Raw genomic sequence first — 26963 nt, 5'->3', positions numbered from 1 at the left:
CATATGGGCAGCCAGTGCTGAGCAGAGGAGAAGCAGGGAGGATCCCCGAAACCAGTGGTTTAGGCAGCTGCTAGGAATATCCTCCCTGAAATCTCTTCCTGGGGCCAGCGAGGCTCTTCACAGCCTTCCTAGCATGTCGTCACGGCAGCAGCACCAATGGAGAAAACCCCAGGAGCCAGATATCGCGAGAGCTCAGCCTCACATTGGCGCCAAAATCTGTTAGCGAAAGTGGGTCTAGCTGCTTGCCGCTGGAAAGCCAATGAAGAGGTAAGGTTAGTGGAAAGAAAAGTTTGCTTTATTTCGGAGGCTGGCAGCCAAGGGCAGGGGGCTCATATCCAAAGGCCGACTCCTCCCCAACCCCAATCAGTGGGCAAGAACTTTTATAGGCAGAGGGAGCAGGCTCCATGTGTAAACAGCACAGTCAGCTCTGACGGTCGCCTTGAAACTGGTCATCGGTAGTCTAAGCAGTGTCATCTCGGTTGTTTTCACACAGTTAGTATTCTGTTCCAGGGTCGGTTTGTTCCCATTTCCTTGAGGCCAGTTCTTAGGACTGTGACAGCTCACATCATGGCTACAGTCTGTTCATCATGTAGTTATTAGTAACTTCTTCCACCTGGTGGGGTTTCGGTATCTATAAGACAGCTCACAGGATATGGCTCAGAATATTAGCCCTTGAGAAGGAACCAAAGGTCCTTGACTTTGCTTAATGACTAAACTATTATTTTTATTTTTTTTTCCTATTTGATTGCTTTGTTTCTGCATTTTCTCACTTCTCTGATTAAACTTATCATTTGACTAAAGGTTTTCCACAGACAAAAGATAGGCTGAGGACATGGCAGGGAAGGACTATAGGATCCTGCTCCACTTCAACAAGATATTGAATAGTGTTCCCTGTTCTGTAGAGTAGGACCTTGTTGTTTATCCATTCTGTATATAATAGCTTACATCTGCTAATCCCGTCCTCCACTCTATCCCCCTTCATCCTTGACAACCACATATCTGTTTTATTTTATTAAAAAATTTTTTTTTTGCTTTGCATCTCTATTTTAATTGCTGCAAATTTTCCAAAATTCTTTTGACATTCTTTTTTTTTTTCTCTATTATGGTTTATCACAGGATATTGAGTAGAGTTCCCTGTGCCATACAGTAGGACCTTGTTTATCCATCTTATATAGACTAGTTTGCATCTGCTAGTGTCAAACTTCCAATTGGGCCTGGAGCTTTAAAAAAAAAAAAAAGAATTAGACATGGAAAGGAATCAGGGCATGAAAAGGGGCAGTCCAGGTAGAAGGCATGTGGGAGGAATCAAAGCAGACTTAGGACCAAGTCATGAGCAAACAACTTCCAGGTCTGAGATGGGGAGGTGTGTGCTAAGTCACTTCAGTCGTATCTGCCTCTTTGCGACCCCATGGACCGTAGCCTGATAGACTCCTCTCTCCTTGGGATACTCCAGGCAAGAATACTGGAGTGGGTTGCCATGCCCTTTGGCAAATGACTCAGAGGAGGAGAGTTTAGGAAGGGGGACGAAAGTAAGATTTTGGCATCTCAGAAGCCAGAAAAGGTTAGCGTTGCCTGGAGGACATGTTGCCTTAGGCTAGTCTTGATATGGACCCATCTGTTGGACCTGCATGTAATTTAGTGAAGGTATAAGCACCAACCCCTGCCCCCCACCTCCGCCCTTACCTGCTCTGCATCTGAAACTGAATTGCCTTTGCCTGCACTTAATCATGTTGAATATTCTCTCTTCTCAATATTTAAATAGTGTAAGTTAACCCTTTGATTCATCTCAGTTTGTAAACCAGTCAGCCTATATTACCTTTTGGTGATTATTTTTCCCCCGTTTGTGTCACAGTGGCCCTGAATAGACGACAAGTTTCCAACCCTCAGCTCTGGAGGTTTGCATTTCAAAAGACCCTTCAGTGGCCAGCCAGACACCCGGTGGGTGTGCAATCAGTCTGTTTTTTCACTTCCTCTCCCAGAAGAGCAGCCAGGCAGCTCACAGAATGAGGAGGACGACAACGAGGTTGACCTCGAGTTGGCCCTGACAGACCGTGCATTTCAAAGCAGACCAGGAGACACTTTGAACAAGCCCTGGCTGCTTGTTTGTGTTCTTCCCAGCGCCTCAGGTGGAACTGGAGATGAGCTCCATGAATTGTTAATGCTGATCCGAAATGGGGCTTTCAATAATTCCTGCCCCATTCTCTTCTCTGGGTGCATATCACACCCCAAAGTAGGATAAAAGGCAGTCCTCAAGAGGAACCTCACAAATGGTCACTGACAAATTAGGAGAGATGAGAAATTGAGGGGCAAAATTCAAGTTTTTAATTTTAAAAAATAACCACATCGTTATTTTTTTAAAGCTCACTACTTTTTCATTATGAGTAAGAGTATGTAAAACTTGCCTGATGCTTTTTACCCTTTCTGGCAATTGGGGATGATTTCTTATGGAGCATTTGGTGTGGAATCATTAATATTTTTAGTTGCTATGGCCAAATAACAGCTTTGCTTGGGTGGTGTAGGATTTTGTGTCCTAAAGCATTTTTTTTTTTTTTTTCAGTTGACAGTATCTTCAAAGTTGCAGAAGTAACTATCTCTGTCTTTTTCTTTTAACTTTAATTTTTTACTGATGTATAGTTGTGATGCAGGAAGGGGGATCCCTTCCAGGGCCTGAAAGTGGGCTCTTGTCTAACACTCGGAAATGAATTGTCCAAGGAGACACACGTGCTGACAAAGCAAGAGATTTTATTAGGAAGAGGTGACCCATTGGAGAGCAGCAGGGTAAGGGAACCAAGGAGAACTGCTCTGCCATGTGGCTCACAGTCTTGGGTTTTATGGTGATAGGATTTGTTTCTGGGTTGTCCCATCATTTGTTTCAGAATCCTTCCTGGTGGCGTATGCATTGCTCAGCTAAGATGGACACCAACGAGAAAGATTCTGGGAGGTGATTGGATGTCACCTTTTGACCTTTCCTGAACCCTTCAGTTGGTGGTGGCTTATTCGTGTTTCTTACCAGGACCTCCTGTCGTAAAAACAGCTCATGCAAATGGCAACTATGGTGCCTGTCCAGGGTGAGCGGGTTTCAGACAGTGTGCTTCCCCTAAGAGTTGGGCTTCCCTGGTGGCTCAGATGGTAAAGAATCCACCTGCAATGTGAGACGCCTGGGTTCGATCCCTAGGTTGGGAGGATCCCCTGGAGGAGGGCATGGCAGCTTCTTGCCAGGAGAATCCTCATGGACAAAGGACTCTAGTGGGCTAGAGTTCATGGGGTTGCGAAGAGTCAGACACGACTGAGCGACTAAGCACACAGTTGGTTTACAAGTTTCTGGTGTACAGCAAAGTGATTCAATTACACAAACGTACACGTGCGTGTGCGTGCGTGCACACACAAACACACACACAGACACACATATATATACGTTTTCAGATTCTTTTCCACTATAGGTTATTACATAATACTGAATATAGTTCCCTGTGCTATAGAGTTGGTCCTCCTTGCTTATCTACTATATATGTGCATGTTCAGTCCCTTCAGACTCTTTGTGACCCCGTGGACTGTAGCCCACCAGGCTCCTCTGTCCATAGGATTCTCCAGGCAAGAATACTGGAGTGGGTTGCCATGCCCTTCTCTAGGGGGTCTTCTGACCTAGGGATTGAACCCAGGTGTCTCACATTGCAGGTGGATTCTTTACCAACTGAGCTAGCAAGGAAGCCCGTTATAATATCCAGTTTGTATCCACTAATACCAAACTCTTAATTTATCCCTCCCTCCTCTTTTGCCTTTGGTAGCCATAAGTTTGTTTTCTATGTCTGTGAGTCTGTTTTTGTTTTATAACAAAGTTCATTTGTATCATTTTTTAGATTCCACATATGAGTAATACGATATTTGTCTTCCTCTGTCTGACCTATTCAGTATGATCATCTCTAGGGTCATCCATGTTGCTGCAAGTGTCAACCTTTCATTCTAAAACACTTTAAATGTACACACACACACACAAATGCAGAACTACGCCTTACTAATCTTTTTATTTTCAATTTTAGGTTCTTGCTTTGTGTCTGTCACTGACTTTCCATAAATTCTGACCACCTCCCCTCTTCCTGCCAGGCCCACCCCCTAACTTCTTGGATGTGTTGTTTCTCCCCTCTGCTACCCACTGTCCTAGCCCCTTCCTTGCTAAATGAATTCTCTCCGGGTACAGTGGCACCTGGCAGAGAAAGAAGAAATAATCAACTGTAGCTGAGAAATATTCCCTAGTGATATTTGCAAGCCTGAAATTTCAGTCTCGCGTCAGGGAGAGTAATGAATGGATTGCTTGTAGGAAGTTTCCCTTTCTAATCCGAAAAAAAATGTAAACAGAGAGTACACAGTAAAGGATTAGGAAAAAAAGATCATAAGATTTTCTTAATGTTATCAGCACAGGAATCCAGAGTCATAGGGTTTAAAGGACCTTTAGGGGTCATTTAGTTCAATGGAACCTGAATTATTGAAGACAGGTGGTTGTCTATATCTGATTTTAAATGGCCTCCAGGGAAAAATTCCATAGCTTCCCTTGGTAACCAGTTCCAGTCCATAATAACAGTGATGGAAATGAGGCTGGTTAACTCTGAGGTGTCTCACGGCATTGCTGTCAATTAATGAAGAACTGATGGGCAGAACCGCATTGTTTGCATCTGAGTTTTTCTAAGTTTATTCTTCTCTAACCCTCTGATGTCAGCCTTCAGTTTACAACCTTGACAGTCCAAAGGCTCTTTCATCCTTGCTTCCTAACCCAGTCCTCTTGCTGTATTTTAAACTAGTTTGTTTTTGTTTGGGCCTTAGGGGAGAAGAGGCTAGCTGGCTCCTTTCTGCTCTGGGTTATCTTTCCTAGACTAAGAAATTGTTATTATTTCAGATCTGTCTATAGTTTGTTCTTTACTGCATGCTCAATGTGATTAGCATCGTTAGTGGAAATCACAACAAAGCATGAAGGCAAAGCTGCTCTGGATCTTGCCATACTGATGGCTCACACATTTCACTTGTGGGGACTTCCTTCTGGCACTTGTCCATACATGCTGTGTGTGTGTGTTTCCATGTGTGTGCTGTGATATTTGCTTAGTCATGTCCGACTCTTTGAGGCTTCTCTGTCCATGGGATTTCCCAGGCAAGAGTACTGGAGTGGGTTGCTATTTCCTTCTCCAGGGGGATCTTCCCAATCCAGGGATAGAACTTGTATCTCCTGAGTCTCTTGCATTGGCAGGTGGATTCTTTACTACCACTGTGCCACCTAGGAAGCCCTGTCCATATGTATACATAATTTTTAATATAATTTTTATTACTTTAATATTCTGTTTTTAAAAATTTAACATTATATGTGAAGCATTTCTTTTCCTCAGAGCTCTTTTATAAATCAGTGCATATAATTAATTCAGTATTGGTTTTTCATGATGTACACAACTATTCTCTTCCTTTTGGGCATTTAAGTAATTTCCAGTTTTTTAAAGACAAAATAAAGACGTTGGTGCCAAAGCAAATAGATACTCCCAGCAATTCCCAAAGTTGACATCTGGACACAGAAATGCAAAGAGAGGTCTCTAGAGTCTCGCTGAGGCTCAGACTCCAAGTCCTGCTGAAGGTAATGCCCAAATTTTCCCCCAAAGCACGTGAACCAAATCTCACTAAATGAGCTGCCGACAAGGCCCCAAAACTCGGTTCAACTCTAGATTCGATACACTCACTGCTGTGCCCTCTCTCCCAGTATCCCCACCTGCCAGGCTACCCACACTTTAGCAGCTGACAGAGCCCTGTGGTTTTTCTGGGGTTAAGTCTTATCAACTTCAGGCTCTATTATTTCCTTGCACACAATTTTGTGCATATAATAAAAATAACAAGTCATGAGACAAAGTAGGAAAATGTGATCAATAAACCAGAGAGAAAAGAGTTGAAAGAATTGATTGACATATAGCACAGAGGTTGGAATTAGCAGATGCAGACTCTTTCGCGGGGTATGTATGGTTGGATTTATTAAATAACACGGAACATAACGAGGAACTAGTCTCTAATGATCATATGCGAGAAACAATAGGTAGTTTAGCGCCAGATATAGAAATAGCCATTTACGTGAATCAGGCATCTTCATTAGCCCTTAGCTACTAATACTTAAGCTTAATTTTACTTTGATTAAAAAACCCATTTTTTATTGTAGTGGAAATGTTTTAACACTGTTGCGTTTGTTTCTGCTGTACGATGAAGTGAATCAGCTATACGTATACATATAGCCCCCCCTTGGACCTCCCTCCCCTGCCCATCCTCCCACCGCACCCCTCTGCGTCATCACAGGGGCGGAGCTGAGTTCCCTGTGCTGCAGCAGCGTCCCGCGAGCTGTCTGCTTTGCACAGGGTGGTGCATATACGATGCTGGTGTGTATGTCAGTGATGCTCTCCCAACTTGTCCCGCGCTCCCCTCCCCCGCACCATGTCCACTTGTCCACTCTCCAGCAGGTGTGGACTTTTGAACAGACACTATAAATACATGAAAGGATCTAGTGGAAAAGAGGAATAACACATGTAAACAGAGGTAGAATTTCAGCATAAAGAAGGGAAGTGTTGAAAGTAACCAAATGGAAATGCTAAAAAATGTCTATCAGAATTGACTTTCTAAATTGAATTGGTACACCTAACAGCAGGGAAGGATCAGTGGACATGGAGACAGGTTAATAGAGATTACACAAGCTGAAAACAGAAGAGAGAAGAATGCCAAACCAAAAGGGACAGCTGAGACCTATGATCTAAGATAAATATAATGGAGTCCTGAAATGAGAGGAGAGAGGGAACAGGGCAGAAAAAATATTTGAAGAAATATGGCCACATATTCCCCAAGTTGATGAAATATAATTATCCACAGGTCTAAGAATTTCCGTGAATTCCAAGCAAGATAAATTCAAAGTAAACCATAGTCAAAGAGAGTCAACTTCCAAAAAACGGAGATACAGAGGAAATTGTGAAATTAGCTGAAAGAAAAGATTTATTACTTGCAGCATAAGGGCGGATCTCTCAGCAGAAACAATGTGTATATATCTGTTCACACATATATACATTCTTTAAAAGATTATTGGTTATTTAAAAGAGTAATAAAGATGTGTTGTGGGATTGTAACGTATGTAGAAGTAATCTACGTAACAACTACATTCTACGGAGCCCCCTCTAGTCTGTTGGGGCCAGCAGGGCCCTGACAACCTGAGGTTGTTCAGTGGCAGCCACTGGTGCCATCAGGGACTGGTGACAGCTAGCAAGCTTCAGCCTAGGCCACCCCAAAAATGCTGTGTGGGGCTGAGGGTGAGGTGTGCGGACCAGTCCAGACCATGGTGCTGCTACCCACTACCTGGGAGACAAAAGCCAACCTTTAAATGCAGGGAGAAAGAGTTCAGCATAATGCTTTCTGCCCTTGATAAAGAGCAAGTAAAGTCTCCAAGCTCAGGAATTATGAAGCCCTGGAGTCCTTTTGGAAGGAGGTTAGCCTTGAGACCAAGTCATGAAATGCTCAGAAATGCTGAGCCTGGAGGCAAATGATAAAAAAAAAAAAATCCATAAAGTTTCATTCTTGAGGTTAACACAGAATTGCCAGTAAAGGAATGAAGGGAAGAGACTCCTTCCTGCAAGTCCAGGATGAGTGCCGGAGAGGGCTCCTCACAGGATGCCCTGTCACTGGAAGGTGCTTGTCAGGAGCCATTGAGCTCCAAGTAATCTGCAGTCCCATCAGGGAAGCGAGACCAGCTGTATACTCAACATCACCAAGGAAAGGTGTGGACCATCTCCAGGAAAGTGTAATGCTACCTCAACAAGAGCCAAAGGGCACAAAGAGCAGAGAACTCCATAAACTTGATGAACAGAAAAAACAAAACTGTGATGACTTGAAAGCAACAGCTTTCAAGGTTTTTGGTGTCAGGACCCTTTTGCTTTCTTAAAAATTATTGAGGATCCTCAAGGGCTTTGGGTTTCCATTGTGCCTCAGCCGGTAAAGAATCTGCCTGCAGTGCAGGAGACCTGGGTTCAGTCTCTGGGTTGGGAAGATCCCCTGGAGAAGGGAAAGGCTGCCCACTCCAGTATTCTGGCCTGGAGAATTCCATGGACTGTATAGTCTGTGGGGTCACAAAGAGTCAGACACTCAGACACGACTGAGCAACTTTCACTCAAGGGCTTTTGGCCATGTGGGCTATATCCATTGGTTTTTACTATATCAGAAATTAAAATAGGAACATTTTGAGAATAGTATTTATTTATTATTTTATTATCATCATAATAAATTATGCAATGATTTGATATTTATTTTTAATTATAAACCCCTAATATTTAAAATAATACATTTAATGAAAAATTGCCAATTTTCCTCCCTCAAACAACAAAGATTACTAAGAAGACTGGTATTATTTTACAGATTTGTAAATTTTTTAAAAGATGTCTGACAATAGAAGGTAGCTGGATTCTTATATCTGCTTCTGCATTCAATATGTTGCAGTGTATTGCTGTAATTTGGATATATGAAAAAAATTCTTTCTTACACAAATACATAATTGGAAAAGAGAGGAATATGCTAACAATTTTTTAAGGTAATGGTGGGTATTCTTTGTTACTGTATTAAAACTTGACAGTTGTTTATTAAAGGGTAGTTGTGATGTGGAATCTGACATCATATCAGTGAAGTTTCCATGCTCTGCTATAATAATTAATCGGTCTATCCAGTATTTTAAATAACTCTTTTCCCTTTGTATGATTTTATAGTATCATGCATTGCCCCTTGAAAAATACTGATTTACTGAGTTATTTAAATCCTCCAAATGTTGATATATTTCATTATAAAATATAGAGACATTATATTGGTTAATAACACCACTGATTAACCAGAATAGGCTTTTACTATTGGGATACTGTCAAACTTATGATGACTGATACAATTTTTTTCCCAAAAATTCTGATGTTCACTTGAAAACTTGAATTTTATCTTGGGCAAAAATACTATCAACTGTTTTCCTTGAAGTGACAGGCTTGCTTTGTTTATTTGCAATAACGTGTCTGCCAAATCCCTAAATCTGTGTGGTTTGTCAGATTTTCTTTCAAATGAAAATAGTATTCTATGAAAAAGTGGCTAGTTCAGCTTGCAACTCAGTCAGTTACACACATGCTTTCCGTCCAGATAATCATCAGACTCAGTATGAAGCAGAAGCTGCTTTTTATTTAATTAATTTATTTTTTAAGCCAAGATTGTAAGATGATGAGAATACAATGACTACTAGTACATTTTGGTGCCTCTGCTGTGATTCATACTAAAATGTTACCAGCTTTACTCATCATTGTTTCTTGCACTGTCAGTGTAAATGTCAACTGTGAAAAAGGAAATGGTATCTTGGTATTATGCTGAGAATACTTTTGACCTCACAGATCTGCCAAAAGAATCTTAGGGATACCCTGGCTCCCACAGACTGCAGTTTGAGAATTACTGCTCTAAAGCATGGATGGAAAAAGTTCTACATGAGAAGCAACGTCAGATCAAAACTGACTAAATGTCTCCTGAAGACAGCAGATTGGCTGTGGTCCTTGAAAAAGATAACACCAGGAAAAGGACATAAAGAGACAATGAAAATTGGAACCACTTAGATGATAAGTCAATATGACCTTTGAGGAAACTGATCAATGCTATCAAGTTAAATGCTTTCTTACAAACCCTTGAAGTAGGAAGCAACCAAATATATACTGAACTAAGTAGAGAAGATAAAAATCTCTGACAGAACTAGACTGATTTATTTGTCCTTGGAAAAGCCAGCTGAATGCTCTTGGTTACAGAAAATGCACGCGGATGGCTGAAATCAATGCAGACGGTATAACACTTGAGATTTTAGAAAAGGATCCACAAGATACTGGTGATTCACATAGAGCATTAGGCTGAAGCCCAGGAGAACCAGGAAATCATTTGGATATCAGATCCTCAAGAGAGGAGGCTTGTCTTATCAAACGAGGGCAGTTCAGAGATGCAGGGTTCAGTGTTGCCCTGCTTCACCAGACATCGTGTCCACGGGTTCCAGAGCCAAGATGACAGGGTGTACACCAGCTTGTCTGTATCCTGGTCCAGCTTTCTTTTCATGTACAAGACAGACTCTCTCTTTTTGCTCCAAATGTTGGTCCTCTTTCTGCACCAACAAGACTTGTAAGTTCTAATGGGCTGCTTTTGAGAGAGCGATTAGTCCACATTAAAAAAAAATGACATCTGGTGGGACTCATCCGAGAATGTTTTTGATAATTTAGGTCCTCCTGACTCATTTCTGTCACTGGAATGTGAAGTAGCTGCAGGTACTTTTCTTCAACCCCATCATCCAGGTGATGGTTCCATGCTGGGAAGGGATCCATTCATGAGAAAGGACCTCATCAATAAACCTGTATGAAGCCCCAAGATTGCTTCCTGCAGGGAGTTTTCCTAGCTTTTCATCCCCTAGTAGCACAGAGGAATATCCACCCACCAGGGGAATGTCCTTGTATTTTTGCCCAAGAGTGACTTCTGAGGTGTGAGTTTTCTATGGCTGAGTTAGCCTTCCAGAGAGTCTCCTTGTGAAAGTTCAGGCCATGGCAATCGTGTTAATAATGTTTCTATCACTCTTCTAAAGACATTTTAAATTCTTTTTTCATTTAACAGCTGTTGTTTAAGTAGTTGTACATTTGCTCAAATTGAAGCTTGATGGAATTATATCTCTTAGGGTAGTATTTTGTAAGTAGTGGAATGATTTTATAAATTAGAATCTTATGAATGAGTTATTTCCATCTTATTGTTCTCTGTAGGTAGTGGAAGATTTGATTTTGATTTGATTAACCAGTCCACCAGAACATCAGCTAGAGTAGGCACTTTGCATGAGCAGCTATGCACATTTAAAATTTCAAAGCCTGTTTTTCTCTGCTAAGAACTCGTTTTTTAGTATAGCACTGAGAAAAATTGGAGGGTTGTTTGAAGTTGACTAAAATTTTTATTGGGGTTAAAAAGTAGTAAAGAATGAATAAAGTGGTGGCACAGAATGCCTTTTTGTTTTAGAGATGCAGCCGGGGGTGAAAGAAGGTTAAGTGCTCGTGCATTTAAAGAGAGGGACCGTTGGGTTACTTCCATGTCCTGGCTACTGTAAATAGTGCTGCAATGAACATTGGGGTGCATGCGTCTTTTTGAATTGTGGTTTTCTCTGGATATATGCCCAGGAGTGGGACTGCTGGATCATATGGTAGTTGTATTTTTAGCTTTTTAAGGAACGTCCATACTGTTCTTCACGGTGGTTGCACTAACTTACGTTTCCATCAACGGTGTAAAAGAGGGATTAAAGAGGGTTCCCTTTCCTCCATACCCTCTCCTAAATGTCCATCAACACAGGACTGGATAAAGTAGATGTGGTACATGTATATAGTGGAATATTCAGTTCAGTCCAGTCACTCAGTCGTGTCCGACTCTTTGCGACCCCATGAATCGCAGCATGCAGGCCTCCCTGTCCATCACCAACTCCTGGAGTTCACTCAGACTCATGTCCATCGAGTCAGTGATGCCATCCAGCCATCTCATCCTCTGTCATCCCCTTCTCCTCCTGCCCCCAATCCCTCCCAGCATCAGAGTCTTTTCCAATGAGTCAACTCTTCCGCATGAGGTGGCCAAAGTACTGGAGTTTCAGGTTTACCATCATTCCTTCCAAAGAACACCCAGGACTGATCTCCTTCAGAATGGACTGGTTGGATCTCCTGGCAGTCCAAGGGACTCTCAAGAGTCTTCTCCAACACCACAGTTCAAAAGCATCAATACTTAGGCACTCAGCCTTCTTCACAGTCCAACTCTCACATCCATACATGACCACAGGAAAAACCATAGCCTTAACTAGACGGACCTTAGTCAGCAAAGTAATGTCCCTACTTTTGAATATGCTATCCAGGTTGGTCATAATTTTTCTTCCAAGGAGTAAGCATCTTTTAATTTCATGGCTGCAATCACCATCTGCAGTGATTTTGGAGCCCCCCAAAATAAAGTCTGACACTGTTTACCCATCTATTTGCCATTAAGTAATGGGACCAGATGCCATGATCTTCGTTTTCTGAGCTTTAAGCCAACTTTTTCACTCTGCACTTTCACTTCCATCAAGAGGCTTTTTAGTTCCTCTTCACTTTCTGCCATAAGGGTGGTGTCATCTGCATATCTGAGGTTATTGAGATTTCTCCCGGCAATCTTGATTCCAGCTTGTGCTTCTTCCAGTCCAGCGTTTCTCATGATGTACTCTGCATAGCCATAAAAGGAATGAAACGGTGTCATTTGCAGAGATGTGGATGGACCTGGAGACTGTCATACAGAGTGAAGTACATCAGAAAGAGAAAATCAAATATTGTATATTAACACATATATGGGGAATCTAGAAAAATGGTACAGAGGATCTTATTTGCAAAGCAGAAATGGAGACACAGACATAGAGGACAAACATGTGGGCACCAAGGGGAAAATGGGGGGTGAGATGAATTGGGAGAACGGGATTGACATTTATACACTACTGATACTATGTATAAAGTAGGTAATTCACGAGAACCTACTGTACAGCACAGGGGACTCCATTCGGTGCCCTGTGGTGATGTGAATGGTGAAGAGATCCATAAAGGAGGGGATATATGTAAGCGTATAGCTGACTCGCTTTGCTGTAGGGCAGAAAGGAACACACCATTGCAGAACAACTATACTATAATAAAACTTACTAAAAAAAAAACAAAAATAGAGGGGCCAGACCACCCATGCAATCCTTCCTGAAGGGAGTTCCAAAGAACAAATTTCATCCCACGTAGCCCATCACTCACTTCTGTTCTATATGCATTGGAGGGTGGAGGAATTAGTGGGTCTTACTAGGGTTCTAGCTAACCCACGTCCGAGGTCAGGGGCGACGGGCGGGAGGAGCTACCTGATGCCTGAGGCCAGGGACGTTGGCCGGGAGGAGCTACCCGACTCCCGAGGTCAGGGGCAGCAGCTGAGAGGAGCAACGCCGCATCCAAGGAGCGGTGGCTGCACGGGCGCAGGAGGGCTGCGAGGAGCTACTCCACCTTCAAGGTCAGGAGGGGTGGTGGTGAGGAGATACCTCTCATCCAAGGTGAGGAACAGTGGCTGTGCTTTGCTGGAGCAGCTGTGAAGAGATAGCCCACGTCCAGGGTAAGAGAGACCCAAGTAAGATGGTAGGTGTGGTGAGAGGGCATCAGAGGGCAGACACACTGAAACCATAATCACAGAAAACTAGTCAATCTGATCACACAGACCACAGCCTTGTCTAACTCAGTGAAACTAAACCATGCCGTGTGGGGCCATCCAAGACCGGTGGGTCATGGTGGAGAGGTCTGACAGAATGTGGTCCACTGGAGAAGGGAATGGCAAACCACTTCAGTATTCTTGCCTTGAGAACCCCATGAACAGCATGAAAAGGCAAAATGATAGGATACCAAAAGAGGAACTCCCCAGGTTGGTAGGTGCCTAATATGCTATTGGAGATCAGAGGAGAAATAATTCCAGAAAAAATGAAGGGATGGAGCCAAAGCAAAAACAATACCCAGTTGTGGATGTGACTGGTGATAGAAGCGAGGTCTGATGCTGTAAAGAGCAATATTGCATAGGAACCTGGAATGTTAGGTCCATGAATCAAGGCAAATTGGAAGTGGTCAAACAGGAGATGGCAAGAGTGAACGTCGACATTCTAGGAATCAGCGAACTAAAATGGACTGGAATGGGTGAATTTAACTCAGATGACCATTATATCTACTACTGCGGGCAGGAATCCCTTGGAAGAAATGGAGTAGCCATCATGGTCAACAAAAGAATCTGAAAGCAGTACTTAGATGCAATCTCAAAAACGACAGAATGAGCTCTGTTCATTTCCAAGACAAACCATTTAATATCACAGTAATGCAAGTCTATGCCCCAACCAGTAATGCTGAAGAAGCTGAAGTTGAATGGTTCTATGAAGACCTACAAGACCTTTTAGAACTAACACCCAAAAAAGATGTCCTTTTCATTATAGGGGACTGGAATGAAAAAGTAGGAAGTCAAGAAACACCTTAAGTAACAGGCAAATTTGGCCTTGGAATGTGGAATGAAGCAGGGCAAACACTAATAGAGTTTTGCCAAGAAAATGCACTGGTCATAGCAAACACCCTCTTCCAACAACATAAGAGAAGACTTTACACATGGACATCACCAGACGGTCAACACCGAAATCAGATTGATCATATTCTTTGCAGCCAAAGATGGAGAAGCTCTCTGCAGTCAGCAAAAACAAGACCAGGAGCTGACTGTCGCTCAGATCATGAATTTATTGCCAAATTCAGACTTAAATTGAAGAAAGTAGGGAAAACCACTAGACCATTCAGGTATGACCTAAATCAAATCCCTTATGATTATACAATGGAACTGAGAAATAGATTTAAGGGACTAGATCTGATAGAGTGCCTGATGAACTATGGTCAGAGGTTCATGACATTGTACAGGAGACAGGGATCAAGACCATCCCCATGGAAAAGAAATGCAAAAAAGCAAAATGGCTGTCTGGGGAGGCCTTACAAATAGCTGTGAAAAGAAGAGAAGCGAAAAGCAAAGGAGAAAAGGAAAGATATAAGCATCTGAATGCAGAATTCCAAAGAATAGCAAGAAGAGATAAGAAAGCCTTCCTCAGCAATCAATGCAAAGAAATAGAGGAAAACAACAGAATGGGAAAGACTAGAGATCTCTGTGTGCTAAGTTGCTTCAGTCATGTTTAACTCTTTGCAACCCCAAGGAATATATCCTGCCAGGCTCCTCTGTCCATGGGATTCTCCTGGCATGAGTACTCGAGTGGATACCATTACCTTCTCCAGGGCATTTTTCTGACCCAAACATCAAACTCCATCTCTTATGTCTCGTGCATTGGCTGGTGGGTTCTTTACCACTAGCACCACCTGGGAAACCCATTCACATCTCCTACATGAGGCCAAGTAAGGGGATTCTCAGTAACTCCTGGAGGCATATCCTGTGTTGGAGGATACAGCAGCTGGGGTCAGGCTCACACCTAGACAGAGGCTGGTTACAACTTTCCTTGAGGTCAGGGCACTGAGAGGACAAGGGCAGGTGCAAAGAGCACTTTCAGCTGTCTTTGGAACAATGGTGGTCCTTGGAAGGCAACTGGGCTTGTCCATAATTTAAAGCATCTGCCCAGGAGACACCCCTGGTTGTCCAGTTGTTAAGATTTTGCCTTCTAATGCCGGGGGTAGGGGTTCAATCCCTGGTCGAGGAGCCAAGATCCCACATGCCTTGTGGCCAGAAAAACCAAAACATAAAACAGAAACAACATTGTAACAAATTCAATCAAGACTTTAAAAATGGTTCACATAAAAAAATAATGTAAAAATATACAAATAAATCATCTGCTTGGGGGATCAGCCTGTGCCAAAGTGGCAACCCAGAAGCAAGAGTCTGTGCTTTACTGGAACAATGGGGGACCCCCTCAAGTGAGGAATCCACCCCCAAGAAAGACTAAAGAGAAGAGGCTACAAAGAGAAAGAGCTACTGTGTGTGAGTGCTAAGTCACTTCGGTCGTGTTTGACTCTTTGTGACCCCATGGACTGTAGCCCACCAGGCTCCTCTGTCCATGGGATTCTCCAGGGAAGGATACTGGAGTGTATTGCCATACTCTTCTCCAGGGGATCTTCCTGACCCAGGGATCAAACCCACGTCTCTTCCATCTCCAGGATTAGCAGGTGGGTTCTTTACCACTAGCACCACCTGGGAAGCCCAAGAGCTACTAGTATTGAAAGGTTGTTGTTGAACCGCAAAAGATGCCAGAATTCTTGGCCTCCAGAGGAGAAGAATTCAATCCAGGGCTAGAGACAAGGCTTGATCACAAGAGCATTTGTGTAATAAAGTTTTATTAAAGTATAAAAGAGATAGAGAAAGCTTTTGACATAGACATCAGAAGCGGGCTGAAAGAGTGTCTCCTTGCTAGTCTTTAGCTGGATGTTATATAGATACTAGCAGTCTGCTAATTAGAGAAAGGAAATGTCTCAAAACTCAGAGAATGGCACCAGGCCCCCTCACCCACAACATGCATTGAGATAATACTGGCATCATGTAGGTCAACCCAGGCCATAAAACGATTGACATGAATCTTGAAGAAAGGCAGATTTCCAAACAAATACATAGTTTCATTAACATAGATTAGGACAACACTGTATGAGTATAACATACTGGTTTGTCAAGTCAGTTCTGGGCCTTTAGGCGGAAACTTTAGGAGCCTTTAGGCAATGGACTTGAAGACAGAGTCTAGGATAAATAGCTTAAGTACAGAGTTAAATAGTTAAGTACATTAACATCAGTTCAGTTCAGTAGCTCAGTTGTGTGCGACTCTGCGACCCCATGAATCACAGCATGCCAGGCCTCCCTGTCCATCACCAACGCCTGGAGTTTACCCAAACTCATGTCCATTGAGTCAGTGATGCCATCCAGCCATCTCATCCTCTGTTGTCCCCTTCTTCTCCTGCCACTAATCACTCCCAGCATCAGGGTCTCTTCCAATGAGTCAACTCTTCACATGAGGTGGCTAAAGTATTGGAGTTTCAGCTTCAACATCAGTCCTTCCAGTGAACACGCAGGACTGATCTCCTTTAGAATGGACTGGTTGGATCTCCTTGCAGTCCAAGGGACTCTCAAGAGTCTTCTCCAACACCACAGTTCAAAAGTATCAATTCTTCAGCACTCAGCTTTCTTCACAGTCCAACTCTCACATCCATACATGACCACTGGAAAAAACTGTAGCCTTGACTAGATGGACCTTTGTTGGCAAAATGTCTCTGCTTTTGAATATGCTTTCTAGGTTGGTCATAACTTTCCTTCCAAGAAGTAAGTGTCTTTTAATTTCATGGCTGCAGTCACCATCTGCAGTGATTTTGGAGCCCCAAAAAATAAAGTCTGACACTGTTTTCACTGTTTCCCCATCTGTTTCCCATGAAGTGATGGGACCAGATGCCATGATCTTCATTTTCTGAATGTTGAGCTTTAAGCCAAGTTTTTCACTCTCCTCTTTCACTTTCATCAAGAGGCTTTTTAGTTCTCTTCACTTTCTGCCATAAGGGTGGTATCATCTGCGTATCAGAGGTTATTGATATTTCTCCCGGCAATCTTGATTCAGCCCAGAGTTTCTCATGATGTTCTCTGCATATAAGTTGAATAAGCAGGGTGACAATATACAGCCTTGACGTACTCCTTTTCCTATTTGGAACCAGTCTGTTGTTCCATGTCCAGTTCTACCTGTTGCTTCCTGACCTGCATATAGGTTTCTCAAGAGGCAGGTCAGGTGGTCTGGTATTCCCATCTCTTTCAGAATTTTCCACAGTTTACTGTGATCCAAACAGTCAAAGGCTTTGGCATAGTCAATAAAGCAGAAATAAATTTGTTTTTCTGGAACTCTCTTGCTTTTTCCATGATCCAGCAGATGTTGGCAATTTGATCTCTGGTTCCTCTGCCTTTTCTAAAACCAGCTTGAACATCTGGGAGTTGACGGTTCACGTATTGCTGTAGCCTGGCTTGGAGAATTTTGAGCATTACTTTACTAGCATGTGAGATGAGTGCAATTGTGCGGTAGTTTGAGCATTCTTTGGCATTGCCTTTCTTTGGGATTGGAATGAAAACTGACTTTTTCCAGTCCTGTGGCCACTGCTGAGTTTTCCAAACTTGCTGGCATATTGAGTGCAGCACTTTCACAGCATCATCTTTCAGGATTTGAAATAGCTCCACTGGAATTCCATCACCTCCACTAGCTTTGTTCGTAGTGATGCTTTGTAAGGCCCACTTGACTTCACATTTCAGGATGTCTGGCTCTAGGTGAGTGATCACACCATCCATAGTTCAGGCATTCTGTCTATCAGATCTAGTCCCTTAAATCTATTTCTCACTTCCACTGTATAATCATAAGGAATTTGATTTAGGTCATACCTGAATGCTCTAGTGGTTTTAGCTTAAGACAAACATTTCCTTAAGAAAAATGCATTGGTTAGTTCGAGGTTTGAGAAAAGTTAGGTTCAGGTGGAACCAGGTGGCAACACAGAATTTTAAGAGAAACCTCTTTTTAAATTTCTACAGAGAAGGGAAAAAAACATAACACTGGTTTGTTTCCTCCTGCCGCTTAAAGAGAGAGATAAAAAACGTCTGACACTTGCAGCTTATTTCCTCCGTTTGGAGACCCCTGGCCTTCCTGACTGTTACCCTCTCAGTATTTGGGTATCTGGTCCCCAGAAAGGGCTCTGACCCCAGGTTAATATCAGTCAGGGAAGGCTTTTCACACACCACACTCTGTTCACCTTTCCTCTTCCTCGTGCCCCCATCCTGAGCAGGGAGGCGGAGAGGGGAGAAAAATATCCATCCTGAGCAGGGAGGCGGGGAAGGGAGGAAAAATATAAACATCTCCCCTCACCTCCACTGCCTCCCAATCCACATTGCAGGTTTCTAAACTCAGATTACATCAAGAGTTTTAAATTAAATGGGACTGAAGTTTTAATTCCGGTTTTATTAAACATTTTAATGCCCCCAAAATGAGACTGTTATTTATTCTTGAGACTTTAAAGTGATTGAAAGGGCTGTTGGATTGGCTTCAAATATCATCTAGTTGAGAAACAAAAATGTTAAGGAAAAGGCTATTTCAATATTTTACTTCCACTTGGTTTGGATTGTTAAATATACTTATTATGGTAGTAGTGAACATCTTTGGGCATGGACCTTGATTCTTCTTTGAAGCAATTTCCTTAAGATAAGTGCCCAGATGTGGGATAATTGGTCAATTGTTATGAACATCATTATGGCTTCAGATAAGCAATACTAAACTGATAACCCATAAGTTTACCAGAATAAACTGCTACTGGCAATGTAGGAAAACATAAATTTTATGCCAAATTTCACTGTACCATTGTCACCCTTGTGAGATGAGGTTCCCAAGTTAGGGTCACAATAATAGAGTGGACAATGTAGAACAGTACTCAGAACTCAGTTTCTCTTTGCACCTATGATGATATATATAGGGGGAAATGGCAAATATTTATACAGATTTTGTTTTGCAAAGGAAAAAATGTGATTATATAGTACATATTTATATTCACTTGGTTGTTAGTATTTTCCCATATCAATATGCAAAGTTCTGTCTTATTCTGTTCATGGATATCCCAATTTCTTTTAACAAAACAATAATCTATGTTAAAAAGAAAATGTTAGGGGAAAGCCACATTATGTTTCGCATAACTAATTGATTAATTTTTATAAACACTACAGTCTTTTTTTGTTGCTGCCTCTTTTCTTTATTGTTGGATTCTATAATATACATTATTTTCAAGGTGCTGTGTTGTACACTGTAGCATTCACTCATTTAATATACAGATATTGTATATACAGTCATGAATGAAACAAACAGCATCTGCCTTCTGGAGAAGTTTCCAACCTAATGGAAACTTTCAGTTTCTACTTTGCCTTCTAAGGATAAGGTTAATACTTAATCCCCAAATACATATTATATCCCATATAGTTTGCTAGAACTTTGGCTACTAATTAATAGTGATCTTCCTAGTAGCTAACACAAAGTGAGACATTTAAGCAGTAATTGTAACATAAGTTACACCTGCTGAGGAGATGCAACTCTATGCACATTTTGGGGATCAGTTCAGTTCAGCCATTCAGTCAACTCTTTGCAACCCCATGGACTGGAGCACGCCAGGCCTCCCTGTCCATCACCAACTCTCGGAGGCTACTCAAACTCACGTCCATCGAGTCAGTGATGCCATCCAGCCCTCTCATCCTCTGTTGTCCCCTTCTCCTCCCGCCTTCAATCTTTCCCAGCATCGCCTTTTCCAATGAGTCAGTTCTTCTCATCAGGTGGCCAAAGTATTGGAGCTTCAGCTGGACATCAGTCCTTACAATGAATATTCAGGACTGATTTCCTTTAGGATGGACTGGTTGGATCTCCTTGCAGTCCAAGCAACTCTCAAGAGTCTTCTCCAACATCACAGTTCAAAAGCATCAATTCTTTGGTGCTCACCTTTCTTTATAGTCCAACTCTCACATCCATTCATGACCACTAGAAAAAGGATAGCTTTGACTAGATGGACCTTTGTCGGCAAAGTCATGTCTCTGCTTTTCAGTATGGTGTGTAGGTTGGTCATAGCTTTTCTTCCAAGCAGCAAGCATCTTTTAATTTCATGGCTGCAGTCACCATCTGCAGTGATTTTGGAGCCCCCCCAAATAAAGTCTCTCACTGTTTCCATTATTTCCCCATCTATTTGCCAAGAAGTGATGAGACCAGATGCCAGGATCTTAGTTTTCTGAATGTTGAGTTTTAAACCAACTTTTTTACTCCTCTTTCACTTTTATCAAGAGGATCTTTAGTTCCTCTTCACTTTCTGCCATAAGGGTGGTGTCATCTGCATATCTGAGGTTATTGATATTTCTCCTGGCAATCTTGACTCCAGCTTGTGCTTAATCCAGCCCAGCATTTCTCATGATGTATTCTGCATATAAGTTAAGCAGGGTGACAATATTCAGCCTTGATGTACTCCTTTCCTGATTTGGAATACTGTTGTTCTGTGTCAAGTTCTAACTGTTGCTTTTTGACCTGCATACAGATTTCTCAGGAGGCAGGTCAGGTAGTCTGATATTCCCATCTCATGAAGAATTTTCTACAGTTTGTTTTGATCCACACAGTCAAAGTCTTTGGTGTAGTCAGTAAAGCAGAAATAGATGTTTTTCTGGAATTCTCTTGCTTTTTCAATGATCCACCAGATGTTGGCAATTTGATCTCTGGTTCCTCTGCCTTTTCTAAATCCAGTTTGCACATCTGGAACTTCATTGTTCACATACCGTTGAAGCCTGGCATGGAGAATTTTGAATATTACTTTACTAGTGTGTGAGATGAGTGCAATTGTGCGGTAGTATGAACATTCTTTGGCCTTGCCTTTCTTTGGGGTTGGAATGAAAACAGACCTTTTCCAGTCCTGTGGCCATTGCTGAGTTTTCCAAATTTGCTGGCATATTGAGTGCAGCACTTTCACAGCATCATCTTTTAGGATTTGAAATAGCTCAACTATTTCAAATAGTTGCATAGAGGAGATGCAACTCTATGCACAGTTTGGGGGATGGAGAGCATTTTTCCTGTAAGTTCTCATTAAAGAGATAGTTCATAATGTAGAGAACTATGTTCTCAACATTATCTCATTAGTCAGCACAAACTGAATTTCAAAGCACTGTTTTCTATCATGTATTTCAATATAAGTGATGATGTAATGCCAAATGCAATTCAGGAAAATAAGTTCTCTGAGGAGAACAGAGCTCATGGGCAAGGCACACAGCTTTCTGACTTGACCCACTGCCATAATTTAGAGGGTCTAGAGTCTACACTCCAGAATGTATATGTGTATATATACACACACATATATAATATACATACATATACATATGTGTATATATTATATATATATATAACCATTATGGTTTATCCCAGGAGATTGGATATAGTTGTACAGTAGGACTTTGTTTTTTAATCCATCCTGTATATAACACTTTGCACCCACTGATCCGTAACTCCCACCCTGTCCCTCCTCCACCCCCACCTCCCCTTGGCAACCACACTCCGTTCTCTATGTCTGTGAGTCTGTTTGTTTCATAGATAAGTTCACTTGCATCATATTTGTAAATTTTTTATTTATTTATTTTGGCTGCTGCTGGGTCTTTGTTGCTTTGCACGGGCTTTCTGTAGTTGCGGCAAATGGGGGCTACTCTTCGTTGCGGTGTGTGAGCTTCTCCTTGCGGTGGCTTCTCCTGTTGGAGAGTGCAGGCTCTAGGTGCATGGGCTTCCGGAGTTGTGGCATGCAGGCTTAGCTGTGCCACAGCATGTGGAGTCTTCCTGGATCAGGGATCCAACTCACATCGTCTGCATTGGCAGGTGGATTCTTATCCACTGTGCCACCAGGGAAGACCTGTGTAATATTTTATGTCCCACATATAAGCAATATCACGATGCTTGTCTTTTTCTGACTTACTCACTTAGTATGATCATCTCTATCCATGTTGCTGCAAATGAGATGCTTATTATTAATATTCTTATTTTTAGGTGAGGAAACTGAGTTAGGGAAGGTAAGTTACTTTACTTCAAACAGTGAATTAGTAGCTGGGCTTGGATTGGATCCAGGGGTAAAGTCTAATCTAAAACTTGTATTTTTAACCACAATATTAAAGATTTAGTGACAGGCTGAGAAATCTCAGGATACAGACTCTTTTGGTTTCACAATAACAGGTACCCAGAAAACCATCACAGAATCCAGTGTCCAAACTCAGAGCTATGTCTATGAATTTCTTCCCTTCACTTTATGGGGTTTCTCTGATTTCTATCAAGGCTTTCCTGATAGCTAAGTTGGTAAAGAATCCACCTGTAATGCAGGAGACCCTGGTTAGATTCTGAGATCAGGAAGATTCACTGGAGAAAGGATAAGCTACCCACTCCAGTATTCTTAGGGTTCCCTTGTGGCTCAGCTAGTAAAGAATCCACCTACAATGTGGGATACCTGGGCCCTGCATTGCAAAGATTCCCTGAATATGGGAAAGGCTACCCACTCCGGTATTCTTGCATGGAGAATTCCATGGACTAGGGTCACAAAGACATGACTGAGCAACTTTCACTTTTTTGGGGGTTTCCCTTAAAGAGTCTGTAGCTCAGTTAGTAAATAATACACCTGCAATGCAGGAGACCCTGGTTTGATTCCTGGGTCAGGAAGATCCACTGGAGATGGGATAGGCTATCCACTCCAGTATTCTTGGACTTCCCTGGTAGCTCAGCTGATAAAGAATCCACCTGCAATGCAGGAGACCCTGGTTTGATTCCTGGGTCAGGAAGATCCACTGGAGAAGGGATAGGCTATCCACTCCAGTATTCTTGGACTTCCCTGGTAGCTCAGCTGATAAAGAATCCACCTGCAATGCAGGAGACCTGGATTCAATCCCTGGGTTGGGAAGATCCCCTGGAGAAAGGAATGGTTATGCACTCCAGTATTCTGGCCTGGAGAATTCCATGGACTGTTAGAATTCCATGGAGTCAGACTAGACTGAGTGACTTTCACTTTTTTTCTGATTTCTAGGATGTAAGGATTCAGGACGTGGTGGGCTGTTTTCCAGGCGTTATCTTTGGGCCAAAGTATGTTTGCTGGGCAGCCTCCTCGGTCCTCCTATGGGCTCTGTTCTCCCAGGTTCCCGCATCTCAATGCCTCCCACCCCTGATTCCCCTCCCTGGTGCTCAGCAGTGGTAACTCCCACCCCTGGTGGTCCAGCAGTGGTAACTGCCACCCCTGGTCCCCCTCCTTGGTGGTCCGGCAGTGGTAACTCCCACCTGTGCTTTCTCTAGTTCCTGTTCTGATTCACTGAAGTACAGATATTGTTTTGGGATCTCTTGTTTAGTTTCTTTCATTCATATCCTTTCCTCAGTGACCTGACTTTCCTATTTTCCTTTTTCCCATTGGTCAGTTTCTGACATTTTGAACATTTATGTTTACACTGTCCACATCTATGTTGAATCTACATGAAATGACCCTTGTTATCTACACTTGAAGAAATGGGCTATTTGTCCACATACCATTTGCCAAGTTTTGTTTTTCCTACAACTGCCTTCTCTTGATGGGACATTTATGGGCTTCTTTTCAGACACTGAGATCTGAAGACTTGCCTGAATTTTCTCCAAAATTGTGTATCCCGGCACCATCTGGAGTTTTCTGTATCCTTTGGTAGTTCGGTTCTATACAGGCAGAATTTGGGCACCAAAAGGGATGCCTTTTCTCATACATTAAGCTAATAACTATTTTTCCAACCACATTTGCTCACAGAATCGAAACTATTCTCAAAATCCATTAGCTGAGTGCTGAGATCCCTGATGACTTAAACTTTGATGGAGTGAGAAATTAATCAATTTCTGCCTGGAAGGTTTCTGTTAGTGCTACCAGATTAAGGAGCCTCGCCAGAGCTTCTACTTGATAAACAACAGGAATGGGCAGCCAGACAAAGCCATCTCGGGTGGGACTCTGGGCCATCAGAGACCATGAGGGCGTGTGGGGTTGGTATTGGCACACTCGTCCCCTCTTTCAGGAAAGGACACGCTTACAACATTTGTAGGTGTCTGTCTAAGAGTGGGGTCCCTGACACAGAGATTTGAGTGACTTATGAGGGAGTGCTCTTCAGCAATAACCTGCTGGGGAGCAGAGGAAGGGGATGGGAAAGGGAATGAATGGAACACTTCAGTGGAAACAGTCTCACTTGCCGTTGGTCCGTGGTGCTCTGGAGCGTGCACAGTGCCCTGGGACTGCTGCAGTTTGAAGGAAGGGGCTAGGCTTTTCAAAAATTAGCTAACTTATTCATCTTTGGCTGCACTGGGTCTTGGTTGCTTCGAGAGGGCTTTCTCTCTCGGTGGTGCATGGCCTTCTCACTGTGGTAGCTTCTCTTGTGGAGCAACGGGCTGTAGTGCAAAGGCTCGGTAGTTGTGGCTCAAGAGTTTAGTTGCTCCTTGGTAAGCGGGCTCTTCCTGGACCAGGGATCAAAACCGTGTCCCCTGCATTGGCAGGCAGATTCTTAACCACTAGACCACCAGGGATGTTCTGGACTTTTTTTTGAAACTCATCAGTTACCTGCCCCTGCCCCCCTCCTCTGTCTATCAACTTCTAAGCATCTTCTGCCCACCTGATGATCTTCAGCCAAGTATTAATATAATCCCTGGCAAAGCGGCTTAGGTGAGCCATTAACTGCTATACTTGCAGCCACTGGGGTCTGGACACATCAGCTGGTCAAGGGTGCTGGCTGTTGTGGTTCCAATGGGGACCCACTTCCTGGGTTGATGATGATTTCCAGCCATGTCCTCACATGGCGGAGAGAGAGGGAGGTCTTGCCCTCATGACCTGTCTAACCTAATTACTCCTTACTCCCTGATAATGTCACATCAAGGTTCAGTGCTTCAGTGTATGAACTGGGTGAGGGACACAAACATTCAGTCCAAAACAGCAGGAAGATGGAAGAATGGATAGAGTCAGCCCCAGTAGATGTCTGCTCTTGGCTCACCAGGTATAACTGTGTCATGTGGCCACACGGAGCTACAAGAGTGGCTGAGAAAATGAGATTTTGGCACTTCTGGTCTCAGCAATAGAGGTAGGGAGGGGACCATGAGGCTGACATTGGAAGCTGGGCCAGATCCCTAGCAGTATCTCTGTGGGGCCTTTACTTGTTGACATTGTTTTCTGAGGAGCTGCTTATTGATGACTGAATGTGGGCAACATTGCTAGTTTCCTTAAAAAGGGACGAGAGATGCTAATGAACTTTGGGGAACTTGCTGTCCACGGAGGGAGGTTGATCAGTAGGTCAAGACCTCTATTCAGTGTGACAAAGGCTATGAGAAAGGCCTGGCTCTCCACACTGTCCCACAGAACAGGAGGCCCAGAGGATGGACTCGGTCAGTTGGTTTGAGCGACGCTGTTGGTTCATCACATGTTGGAACAAAATTCTTGGTGTCTAATGTGACTGGGGTGAGGAATATGTGGGAATTGGCAGGGATCCGTCACCTTGCAGATTTGGAGAATGGTTGGTGGTTAGATCAAGTTTATTGCAGAATGTGGAGTCCAGGTGCTCTTACAGAACCGTTGACAGGAGCTGGCCAGTGTGCTACTGGAAAACCAATGGCTAAGGTCAACTCACCTCTCACTCTGGGTCAAGTTCTGGGAGTCAAGCTCTTCACATTGACGAGCTCTCCTAACTCTCACAGCACGACTGGTCCCTAGTACATCCTCCCCATTTTACAGAGGAAGGAACTGAGGCTTAGGAAGAGTAACTCATCTCAGGTTACACAGCCCTAAGTGATGGCACCCCGTGTGTGAGCCTGTGTGCTAACAGTCATGTCCAACACTGCAATCCTATGGACTGTAGCCCAGCAGGTTCCTCTGTCCATGGGATTCTTCAGGCAAGAATACTGGAGAGGGTTGCCATGCCCTCCTCCAGAGGATCTTCCCGACCCAGGATCCAACCCATGTCTCTGGAGTCTCCTGCAGTGGCAGGTGTGTTCTTTACCACTAGCACCACCTGGGAAGCCCAAAGACACCCAGATCTGAGCCCAAATAGCCTGATTCCAGTGTCTGCTCTTAACTCTTGGTTAATTCAGCAGACATCTCCTGAGCCTCAATGATGTCACAGATGCTGTTCTAGGCGCAGGGGCTACAGTGCACAAGACAGACAAAACTGTTGTCCTTCTGGAGCTTACCTTTTCGTGTAAGTAGCAAATACAATATTGTATAATGAATGAATCTTATTATAACATAACGAAATAAATAAAATATTTATTTTAAAATAAATCACAATTTTATAAACCGCATGTAGTAATAATGTAACTATGTAATAAGAAGGCTTTACCTTAGTGGTAATGCTGCTGCCACTGTGGTACCCTGCCTCCTGGCAGAACTGGGGCCCCGTGTGGAGTTTGGGAAGCACAGGATGTGTCCTGGGCCAACACAGGGATGGAGCTGACACTTCTGTGCTGGTACTACAGCCTGAAAACTTGGGATACCTGTTGCCAGGAGGGAAATCCTGGCTGTCTGGTGCTTCCTTTTTTTCTTTTTTTTTTTTTTTTTTTTTAGCCACATCACACAGCTTATGAGATCTTAGTTCCCCACCAGGAGTTGAACTCAGGCCCTCAGCAGTGAGAATGCAGAGTCTTAACCACTGGACCGCCAGGGAATTCCCCTCCATGAATGGTGCTGGTTTTGATGAGAGCTTTGTCCTGGGAGGATCAGAGATAAGTGTACATAAGACAACCAAGCCACAGAGTACAGCAGGACAGGTCAAGACTGAACTCAAGGTCAGACATTACAGTGGCAGCTCTGGGACAAAACTCAGGTGTTTTATCAGAAATCTATCACGCAGCTAAAGATACGCAG

The sequence above is a fragment of the Capricornis sumatraensis genome, chromosome 10, assembly GCF_032405125.1.
Source record: "Capricornis sumatraensis isolate serow.1 chromosome 10, serow.2, whole genome shotgun sequence".
NCBI classification, from domain to species: domain Eukaryota; kingdom Metazoa; phylum Chordata; class Mammalia; order Artiodactyla; family Bovidae; genus Capricornis; species Capricornis sumatraensis.
This window is presented reverse-complemented; position numbering follows the sequence as displayed.